The sequence below is a fragment of the Gordionus sp. m RMFG-2023 genome, chromosome 5, assembly GCF_954871325.1.
Source record: "Gordionus sp. m RMFG-2023 chromosome 5, tfGorSpeb1-WG-v2, whole genome shotgun sequence".
NCBI lineage: Eukaryota > Metazoa > Nematomorpha > Gordioida > Chordodea > Parachordodidae > Gordionus > Gordionus sp. m RMFG-2023.
The window spans coordinates 28635294-28646647 of NC_088779.1; positions in this window are offsets into that span (position 1 = coordinate 28635294).

The window sequence follows — 11354 nt, forward strand, 5'->3', positions numbered from 1 at the left end:
CTTTTTACTGTTCTGCGGATTTATGCGACATACATAATTATTTTTTATGTGATAAATAAAACGTTAAATTATATTTGGGCAATTATATATTATTATTCGCTTACTGTTATTTATCATCATTCTTGCGTGAAGTAAATATAACGCTCTACAAATAAAATTTCTTAACAATGGATGCATCGAATAATACAGCAAAACATCAATATTCGGAATTATTCGATTTACATATCCATCACATATTTCCTGGAGGCCAAGACGACTTCTCCCACATATATGACCGAATTTGTCAGATTGAATTTTCCTTAATTTAGTAGCGATGACAGAGCATACATAAGTAAATTCAAAGTTTCATCGATACAAGCAAGATTTTCATCGAGGAAAAGGCCGCTTTGTTTCTTCGAAGTTTATTTGACAACAAATTTAACAACATTGGAGCAATTTGTACGGAGGCAGATCTTCCGGACCCAATCGCTTTACTTGGAAAATTCTAGTTAACATCCTGCGAAGACCGAGAATGCCAAACTCTCCGTATTTTATGCTGCCACCTAAGGCAAGAAGGACACATTCACGGCATGGGTTACATGCTTAGCTAGACTTAAGAAAGAATGCAAATTTGGCGGCATTCAACGCATCATCGAGAAGGTCAGAGTGGCTACCATTTCCAAAGAGATCAGAAGAGCAGTTTGGAGCTTATGTCCATAGAAGATATGAGGAAGATATCAGGGAGTCAAATTTGAAAGTAGAAGCCATACATTTTAATGAACACCTGAAATACAAGAGGTTAATATTATGGGCAAAACAGCCACGAGACCGTAAAACCTATTCAGGATTATAATATGCTGGTAAATCTCTTATGAAATATGATGCTTTCACCAAACAACCTCAGCTCCCATACGACAACTGCCGTCACAAACATTTTGATGAAGTTACGATACACGCTACGACTACTGCCGCGACAAACATTTTAATGTAAGCTATGATATGCACAACGGCAACTATTTTGATCAACGCTACAATAATCGTCATTACAACCGCAACCGTTTTGACAATTATAACGACGATAGATACGACAATCGCGGGTGCAAATATTATGAAAACCACCATGACTGTCGTTGTGACCATTGTCAAAGCTATGGTGAACGCGATGACTACTTTAGAAATATAATCGAAACAACTATTCAAGTCATTTTAGACATAACCCTCAAAACAGCAATAATTTTTCAAAATATTTGCATAGGATTAACCATTACAACAATGACAACTATACCAGTAACAGATCTCGTGATTATAAAAATCGTTCTTTACAATCGAACATCAACAGTAGTATGAACATCGAAGAAATCGATGAAGATGTCACAAACACCGACGTTGAAGAGTACAGTCATCAGAATCTGGAGGTGAACAATCTGGGGGTCAATGACACCATATATGATGCATACAACATCACGTTGAACATTAACGGTATACTTAAGTTGATGCAAGTAGACATTGGCACCAGGTACACGATATTACCGCTAAGGCTATAGGGATGGCCACTACACGCAAGAACGATATGAGGCTGACAGGATATGACGGCAGCGCTATCTAACGTGACGTTTGAAGGAAACACACAAACGCTTGAAGCCATAGTGGTGGAGAGTGATAAGTGCCCCCTGTTAGGACGTGTATGGCTCCACGCCTTCGATAATATATTAAGAACATTCATTATAGGTAACGTAGACGATGATCCCGAGAAGGTGATTTTGACAATGAAAAAAGGCCTTCAGTCAACACGTTCCAACAAACCCAAAGGATCAGGCAAGTGAAGATTCACTTGAAGCATGACGCTGTACCTAGACATACTCCCTAGGAGAGTGCCATATGCCAGGATTGACTCAATAACTCGTGAGTTGGACCTCTGGCCAAAGAAAACATCATAGAACCTGTAACTCAAGTAGGCCTAAAATATTTGTTATTTGATATTCGATTCGATTCGTATTTTACGAATACGAATAACACAATTATTCGATTTGAAATTTCGAATCGAATATGAATAATGAGGAAAATTATTCGTATATTCCGTAATTATTCGCAAATATTTTATTGCAAGTAAAATAAAAAGAAGTAATTAAATTTTCCTAGTGGATATCATTTCTTTTAATTTTCCAAATCAAATTATCATTTAAAAATATTAAATAATAGTTTTTTGACTTTTTTATTTTATTTCCTATTATCAAATATCAAATCATAACAAGTTATATTTGCTGAAAAAGTTTAATGGAAGAAAAGGAAAAGCTTGATTATTTCTCTTTAATCATTTTTGATGTTATGAACAAGTCAAAACATAGAGGGTGCCTCTTTCTCATATTCTCGAGCTCCTGGCAGATAAATAACTAAATTTTTGACTAGTTCTTATTATTTGATTAGGAAAATCCTTTTTCCATTGAGTAAATTTATTTTTGGCAAATTTTAAAGACATCCAATACAGATATTGCATTATAACATCTTCATCCTCTATTACATTGTCATAATCACCTCTAAAAATTATATTAATAATTAAATAAAGGAAATTTATGCTACTAAAGTATTTTTATATATTAAATAAAATCTATAATGAAATACTTTCTAATTATTTGTTATATTTTATATTATGCAAATATTTAAAATAAATTTTAAAATGTAGATATTTTATATAGATTATTTTAAAATTTTTATTATATAAAAACTATTTAAAAAAATGTAATTTAACAATTACATAAAATATAAATTTAAAAAAATATATAAATAATACACTGTACTTTGATTAAAATAGTATTTCCATAAATTTTAAGAATTAATACAAAAATTATATAAATGTTATAACTAAGAATTTATTTTACAAAAATAAATTTTATTTATAACTAATATTATCATATTGCTATTTTTGATTTGAATTTATAAAGAAAGGTCTAATTTTCTCTAAGGTTTTGCTAATTCATAATAGGAATAAAAATAGTAAATTAAAATAATTTTATTTTTTTAAAAAAGACCCCCCCCCCCATGCCTATGCCACTATTTAATTAATTTACTGTTTTTTTCTTTCTCTAAACTATAAATGATAATAATATTAAAAAAATAATAACATAAAAAAATTAAGAAATTTTAATATAACCGTTGACTGATTTAATTTCTTTTGTCAAATTATATTCATTAACTTATTTGTTTGCTATATAATATTATTAACGCTGCGAGCGGCTGCTAAGATGATTAACATAGTAAAATGATTATTCTTTTATTTCATATTAGATGATTATCTCATATAAAAGACGATGAATTGTTGATATAAAAAGGAAGAATTAATTCTTAATAAAACTGTCGCTGAATATTTGATATTTAAAATTAAAATAAATTGATTAAAGCAAAACATGATAATTCGGAATTATTCGATTTACATATCCATTACATATTTCATCCTACATGGTGGAAGATAGAAATTACATCAAAATCAAAGTGCTCTTAAAGTCTATGGACCTTAAGTTCTTAGGTAAAAATATTGTGCATGAGGCCACCATAAAATATAAACTTTACAAGATAATTGATAAAAAGATACGGCGGTAGGTATTTTGTCAATTTTGAATAATTTATCCTATTAGCAAATGAAAGACTTCATTCAAATAAAAGTTGAAAAGAATATGATTACTAAAATATTTGAACTTTTTAATCTCAAACCAAATAGAATGGGGTCTTCCAGAATATTTTGATAGACTTAAAGGCTGTGGCTCTGGGCTGCGTAATGAAATTTGAAGTAATACTTATATAGGAAAATACGACGAATTTTCACATTATTGATGATATAATGGTTAAATGTCAATCTATGGAAGTTGCAGATAAAAAAAATCTGTGCAGAGAAGGATTGAAGAGACAATGGAGCGAAATTGCAAGGAAATATGGAATGGAGACAACAAACATATATAAATGGGTTGACAAAAGGCAGCAACAACAGTAAGAAACAATAAATTTATACAGACTCCTTATTATTTAAGGCCACGAACTGAGATTCAATTATATTAATGATTTTCATTGATATTCAATTAAATAATCTCAACTTTTTGTCTATGATAGGTATTCTCTTATGAAGGCTCACCCATCACAATCGTTGGGAAATTTATCAATTGTTATGTATTGGATGGGGATGAATCATCCTTATATGACCAGGATTGGAATAGGAAGTTAATCAAATGTTATTTTGATATAAACATACCAAAAATTGTGGATAAAGTAAATTTATTAACTTTTAACAATCCTTCTACATATAAAGATAATAAATATGCTAATTTTTTTTAAGCCACAGTAAAGGGAATATTTTAATTCTTCCAATTTGTAGTAAAGAGAATCTAGAAACTAAAATAAAATTAATAATTTAATTAAAGAATTCGGTAGTGTTTTCGATGATGAAATAGGAAGAGTTAAATTTTTTTATAATAAACATTCTATTAAAGGGTAATTATAAGACCTAATATTTTTAAGGCGAGTGTCATTTGAATTGGAAAAATAATTAGACTTGTGTCAGATTTTTGCAATGGGCTAGACCGTTGGTTTTGGTTTAAAAAAAAGATATGATTTTAGAATTACAGTAAATTTAATAGAAAGGTATGAATAAGCCAAGGATAAGTGACATTCATCAGCTTCTTTGCAAATACCGGCTTCTAAAGAAACATCAAAATTTCTTACGATATCTACTAACAAAGGTCTGTTTCAATTTAATAGGTTACCTGTTGGACTGAAAGTTTCAATTGTGTAATTCCAAAAAAAACTATGGATGAAGCATTTTCCGAGATAATTGGATTCATATATTATTTAGATGATTTATTAATTTTTAGTAAGGATGCTAAGGATTACTTCAACAAATTGAAAAAGGTTTTTAAAAGAATGGTAGAATTTGGCTTAATAGGAAATATTAAAAAAAGTAATTAGATAAAGATAACATTAAATATTTGGGTTACTTAATAAGCAGCAGAGTTGTTAAAGGATCTAGATACAAGTATCTAGATATAAAAATGTGGTATCTGTATCTGATTCTAGATAGATTTTTGATTAAGATATCGGTATATAGATATTATTTTAGAAGATGTATCTATATCTAGATCCATTTAAAAAGTATCTTTTAACAACTCTGATAAGCAGTAAAGGGATACAGCCAATTAAATTAAAAAATGAACCGATTAGTGATGACTAAACCTAAAGACAAGGATGAGTTACAATCCTGTTTGGGACTGGTGAATTATTATTCCAGGTTTATCATAGATTTTTCGAAATTGGCATATAATTTATATGATATGCTTAAGAATGGAAAAGAATTTATTGGAGGATTAATGAAAGAGATTTTGTGAGATTAGAAGAAGATTGTGTAATGCGCCTATTTTAGCACATTATGAAAGAGGTAGGACGTTGTACATTTCTGATGCTTCTAATAGGAATGGGATCAGATGTTCTATGTTGAAGAATGAATTTATGTCCAAAGTATGGAAGTGCTGTAAATAAAAATATACGATTGTTGTGAAAGAAAGAGCTATAGTTTTAGCAGTTAAGAAAATGGAGAGAATATTTAGTTGGTAGGATGTTTGAGATTTATACAGTTCATAAACCACTTGTCAATTTATTTGGGGCACATCCGGTGAACCTATATGATATGTCACCAAGGTCACAAAAATGGGCTTAGTCGGATATGATCTTAATATAAATTATAGAATGGGAAAAGATCAAATAATTCCTGATGGTTTATCTAGATTAATTAATAATTCATTTGCTTTTTTTTAATGTGGATAATATAATGATCAAATAATCATTAGTGAATTGGATATAATTTTAAAAAAAGCATTGGTAGACACACATTAAAGTTAAAGAATATTATTGTAAAAATATGGTAATTATTCATAAGTTAAGGAGTATATACGTAAAAATGTTTTAGGAAGTAAAATTATTATTACGCAAGAACTAAGAAAATATTTGCTTAATGAGTTACATGAAGGGTACTTTGGGGTATTAAGGCTGTAAGATATGATGAATAGATATTTTTTGACCGCCAGGAGTTATTAAAGGCATTAAAGAAATTGTGTTTAGGTGTATACTTGTATGGTTAATGCATCTATATTACCAAGAGTTGGGCAAAGTCGTTGAGTGCAGCCATACTCTAGCGAACTTTCATTGATTTCTTTGGACCTATTAAAATCCTTTAAGGGTGATTATTGAAGAATAATCTCGGAGGCTGGAGATTCACGGTTAAAACGTTAATACCGTTACTATTATAATATTAAATAAAGTGTTTTTCTAGAATCGGTTATCCAGTAGAATTGGTATCAGATAATGGACCAGCTTTTAGGCCTTATAAATTTAAAAATTTTTTTGCAAGGTAAGGGTATTATTTATATTTTTACTGCGCTTCACTCGCCTCCTATTGAAAGGCGGAAAGGACTCTACGCACAGCAAAACATGTGATTTATAGATTAAGGGGGGTTGGGATGAGCTAATGTTAACAGATATTTTGTTAAATTTTCGCAATTCTGAGCATTCGGTAGCAAGATGGGGAATTGCATTGGAAATGGAGTTTGTTAGAGAGTAATGATTGTCATGTGGAGTCTGATTTAAAAGAAAAGGTAACTATGTTTTTGTGAAAGTGGGCACAAATCAAGATTGGCATGAGTGAACTGTCATTCGGAGGATCAGTAATGTCATGTGGGAAATCAAATTAGAGATCGTTGATATTTATATAATTTCCAATTACTATAGCATAGAAATCATAAGATATTATTGAGTATTAACCGATATTTTGTAATATAAGTATACCTTTTATAACTTACGATTATAAATACGATAATCTATTTCCTTTCCCATTATAATGCATTAATTGATTGAATTCCATTTATAAGGAAACAACATTATTACAATAATTCCATCCCTTTCCCCAAAAAGATGCTATAATTTATTTTAAGGAAACAACATTATTGCAACTAACATATCAATCTCCTTACCCAATATAATGTAATTAATCATTAGAATTATCTTACCCCTTTTGCGCGTAATGTAAATTTTTTGTGGTCATTTTTTTTAACCGATGCATGTATATATTTGATATAATATGTTTATTTAATAGTTAGTATGCTTATTTATTTAACAACAGAAAAAGAGATATCATTAAAAAGATATATATTAATTCTGCGGACATATACGACATACATAATTATTTTTCTTATGATAAAAAAAAACGCTAAATTATATTTGGACAATTATATATTATTATTTACCCGTTTTACTTATAATTTAGCCAAAATAAAACATTACCGATATTCCTAATTCTGAGCTAAAATCCCTACACATCTAATAATCTCGATTTGCTCATCTATTCAGGCTAAGAATCTCTATTAAACTATCTCTTAACTGCATACATGTTTTGTCTTACAATGGGAACACTGTAAAACCAGTAAAACGACGAGAACTAATATTTTTGACTCCGTGGTCAAGGTGTCAGATTCATTATAATTTAGGAATTTCCCTGCATTCATCATAATACCCTATCTTACCGTATAGTTGATGCGCTCAATTAATCTCGGAAAATAAACATAAAGTTCCGTCGATGCCTTTTATACATTCATACTCGGATCCTCTACTACAACATTTTTCCATAGCAAGTTCAATTTTTGAGAATTAGAAAGATGGATCTGAGAAAAGACCGCTTCCCAAGAAGGTTTTATTTGTTTGTTACCGAAATTATTCGTCCTAACTAATTTATTCACAATCTATTCTCACTAATTCATCATAATTGTATAAAAGAAATTGTTGTTGAGATAATATATATATATATATACTAAATAGCAAAGAAAATGATTGTTAACGCAAAAGATTGTAATATGATGATTTGCAGTTTTCGTTCAACAATCAGAAAATTATAAAAATCAAAATGATATATAACAAAAAAAAATACATTTACATCTGAACATCCCTGAAATATTGGTTCCTCATTAGTAACCATTCTAGTTTAAATTAAAAATTGTTTAATGATGTTTAGAGATCTATAAGAACGACAATTTTTTACAGTCTAGATATTTATTTTTTTTAAAAAAAACTTTAACGCGAAAAATTTTTTAACATTACAAACGAAAGTCGCGAATCCATATTTCTTAAACAAAAACTTCAACTAGAAATTTTTTAATACTTGTTTTTTAGGGCACATATTCATTATTATATTAAGCTCTTTTTAGATCCTCCGATACTTATAATATATATATTTTTTTTTTTATATTTAGTAATTTTATATATTTTTATAATCATGTTTTAATATTTTAGTATTTTAAAAAAAATATTATTAAATCTCTACCTTTTTGTCAAATAACGTCACCAGGGTAGATATGAGTGTACAAGATAATGACATATAATTTGACGTTCAATTTCTTTATTGTAAATATATCTAATATGTTAAAATATTTTTAGAATAAATATTAAAAAAATTCATATAGGTTTGTTAAAACTATTCTCGATAATCAATAAAAATATTAACCCAGTCTGATCGTTCATTTACATTTGTATAAATAAAAATCATCTAGTAACCCGACATTTTTAATTTTCCAAATAAATTCTTTGCGGGAAACCAAAATCTGACCTCAGCTGGCTGTTCAAAGGCACTTTAAAATAACAGCATCTTGATGAAGCAATCGTCAGTGTAGGTAGTCATTATTTGTCATTTGGAATAAGGATAAATGCGACATGTGAATCAAGCCACTTCACGGGAAAAAATAATAACTTAAAGGGCAACTATTAGTCGTCTATCCCCTATTCTAAAAAAAAATATTTACTATACTCACCAAATTATCAGAATCCTATCCCCCCCTCCCTCCGAGAAATATTCAGATAGAGTTCTTCTACCCATCATTTAGAGAAACTTACTTTTATCCCTTCTTTTGCTGCTCTTTAAAATTAAAATTATGGCTAACTTTTAAAATAAAAACGTTAAAAATAAAATTTTAAATTAATTAATTTATGAAAAGTGTAAAACTTTTGATAAATAATTTATAATAATTTTGAAACATCGTTTGAAAATATTTTTGTGATGATATCATTTTTAAAAAAATGATATAAATATTTTTAAACAAAAATTCGCTATTCATTTATGAGGAGTTAAAAGTGCATATTCAATTTTTTTTTTTTAATATTTTAACATGTTTAAATGCTTTCATAAAAATTTCCCGAATACTAATTGGTATAAAAAAAAATAGAAAATATATATAAATGTATAAAGTATAAACTTTTCAAAAGTAGAAATGTAAAGCGAATTTTAGATAAATTTATTCTGCTTTAATCGGTGAAATGGTGAAGTCCCTTCCGATGAGAAAGATTATATGAAATCTAGACCTGTGACAACGATGTGTTAAATTAGGTGAAAAAATATAATGGCCTAAAATTACGACCATTTTATTGGTCTTTTTTATATTTGCCGGAACACCTAGATCTTGAGCCTAAGATTTACTCTGTCAATGGCATGAAAGAAAAGAAGAAGAAAAAAAAATTCAACATGAAAAGAGTTTATAAGAACATTTGGAGACTATTATATCGAATATAATTGGGAACTCTCCCATTCATAACCAGTCTTACTGAGAAAGCCCTAGAGAATCGCAAATACAATTTGTATAAGCAACTTAGATGTGAAAGTATATATCTAAGCAATAAAAGATAGAAACGCCAACTTAAACATACAGCAAATTTAATGAGGCTACTTTGTGCAAATTTTCGAAAAAAAGAAATATATTTAAGCCATAAAATGCTGTAAAATTTGAGGAATTTTTTTTTTAGCTTGACCCCTTTATTAAATATTTGACAGCGCTCCGAAAATTCCAATTTTGTTTTATTTATCTGTTAATTTTTGCATTTATTTTTACAATTTTTATTATTTTAAAAATATTAAGGATTCAAAGGATAATAATCCAATTGACATAAAAAAATTTTTTTATCGAAATCAATTATAAGGGTATATTTGTCATATTTTTCAAAATTTCGTAGAAAAAATTCGATTGCTAAGCAAATAAATCCAAAAATTAGATTCGCAGAGGCACCATTTGCAAGGTCGGACTCGGATTTTTTTTTAGAATATATTATATTTATTTTTGATTTTTATAGCTAATAATGACGGTTTTAAATATTCGATTTTACAATAACCGGCCCGGCCGGCCCAACCTTGATTTTTTTTTTTTAAAAAAAAATTTAGGCCCTGCTTGGCCAGACCCGCGTATATTATAAAAAATTAAAATACGGCCCGGCCCTAAACCAGAGGTCTCCGATGAAAGAGAAGAAGAAAGGACCAGTAAGGTGTTTAAAATAAACCAAGAAATACCAATTGTTATTAGGTATCGATTTCATGATATTGCTATAAATACTTTATCATTTTATGGTTAAAGGATTTCTGGCCATCCAAAAGTAAAGTTTTGAGAAATTTGATTTTTCTTTGCAATTTATGCCCTTCTAACATACATCTAGCCCGCGATAATTGTAATTTATCATATGCATCTATATTAGACAAAGCAGGGGGGGGGGGGCATTATTCTCTAATTTTGACATTTATTACAAATTATTTATATTTTATTTATAAAAGGTTATACGTTTAATTACAGGTTATCCAAAAGAAGACTTCTATCTACGAACAAAGAATATCTATACATGGGTCATTAAGCCCCCGCCTTCCAAACTTAAATATATTATTTTATTTTATATTTGTATTTTAATCTCCATATATTTTTTTATAAAGATTTTATTTTATAAATATTAATCAATTTATATTCTACGCTGGCCCCTATTCACGAATCGTATTTAAAAAAATTGTGAGAAAAAAAGATTCCTGAAAGAGTGTAATCGAAATACTCAGCTTTTTAAAAATAATGTTGTCATATTTGTACCCCACCCCCAATATAAGTTTCTCTTATACGATTTATATTGATATTGGTTTAAAATTTTAAATATTATCCCTAACCCTTTATTATATTTTTGAGCTGAGCATATACGTAAAGTAAGAAGATTTAAAAGTGATATGGAAACGAGAATTGATTTTATTCATTTATATAAAAAAAACACCATTATAAAATGAGAAAGCAAAAAATGTATATATACACACTTTAAAACTTTTTAATTTTAAAACAAAAATATTGTAGATGTGATAATTTAACGTCAAATCATTTCAAAAATATTTATATTTCAATAAATATATTTTGATAAGAAAACATGATTATATAGTTATATCTATCACTCAAACTTTTTGAGACATAGATAGGTTTGAATTGTATGATCACCTAATGAACATAGTTAATATGCAGGGGCGGTAACCAATGGGAAAAAAAGGATTTTAATCAAAAAAAGTGAAA